This window comes from Bison bison, unplaced genomic scaffold (genome assembly GCF_000754665.1).
Source record: "Bison bison bison isolate TAMUID 2011002044 unplaced genomic scaffold, Bison_UMD1.0 scf7180017845476, whole genome shotgun sequence".
In the NCBI taxonomy this organism is placed as follows: Eukaryota; Metazoa; Chordata; class Mammalia; order Artiodactyla; family Bovidae; genus Bison; species Bison bison.
In genome coordinates, this window is record NW_011476049.1 from 8,127 (window position 1) to 8,772 (window position 646).

The window sequence follows — 646 nt, forward strand, 5'->3', positions numbered from 1 at the left end:
CCCGGGCCCCCCGGGGGGCCAGCCGCTGCCCCCCCCAGCCCTCTAGCCCCCGCCTCACCGTCACGCTGACCTCACTGGCCACACCGTCCCAGCGCAGGTCTCCTCTGAACCTTGGGCTGCTCCTGGGGCCTGGCCTTCTGCCGTGCCCCTCCAGGTGCCTGGTCTGGGTCTGCCACCCCCAGGCCTCATCCCACGCCCATGAGGCAGCAGGGGTGGGTGCTGGAGCCCTGAGGGGCCTGGCCTGTCTCCTCGGTCTGCCCCGGCCACCTCCCTCGAGGGGGTGCTCGGTCTGCAGGCACCAGCGTAGGTGACACCCCCCGGGTGCTGCCGGCCCCCGCTTGTCCTCACGATGGCCACATGCGCAGAGTGTAGGCGAGCTGCTCCCTGGGGGTTCGTGGGCCGGGCGCCTGGGAGGAGGCAGGCCCCCCCCTGCAGGAGGGGCCGCTGTGCCCCAGGACGGGCCTCTGACAGCGGTGGTGGGAGACCCCTTGCTCCTCAAGGGGTCCGGGGCCGGGTCTGCACCGTGGACCCTGGCGCTGCAGGGCAGTGCAGGAAGTGCTGGGCGCCAGTTCATAATGCCAGCTGATCGTCGTCACTGGTTTTCAATTAAAGGCGATGACTCTGCAGTAGATTCGTCCAAACCCGC

At 70.4% G+C, this 646-nt stretch overlaps 1 protein-coding gene across 1 annotated transcript in view; it reads left to right on the forward strand.

Annotated features, from left to right (window-relative positions):
* LOC104984927 (UV-stimulated scaffold protein A) overlaps nucleotides 1-646 on the forward strand; it is a gene marked incomplete at its 5' end in the record, with an annotated part of 17,272 nt that overhangs the window by 8,097 nt on the left and 8,529 nt on the right. The gene's annotated exons all lie outside the window — the stretch shown is intronic.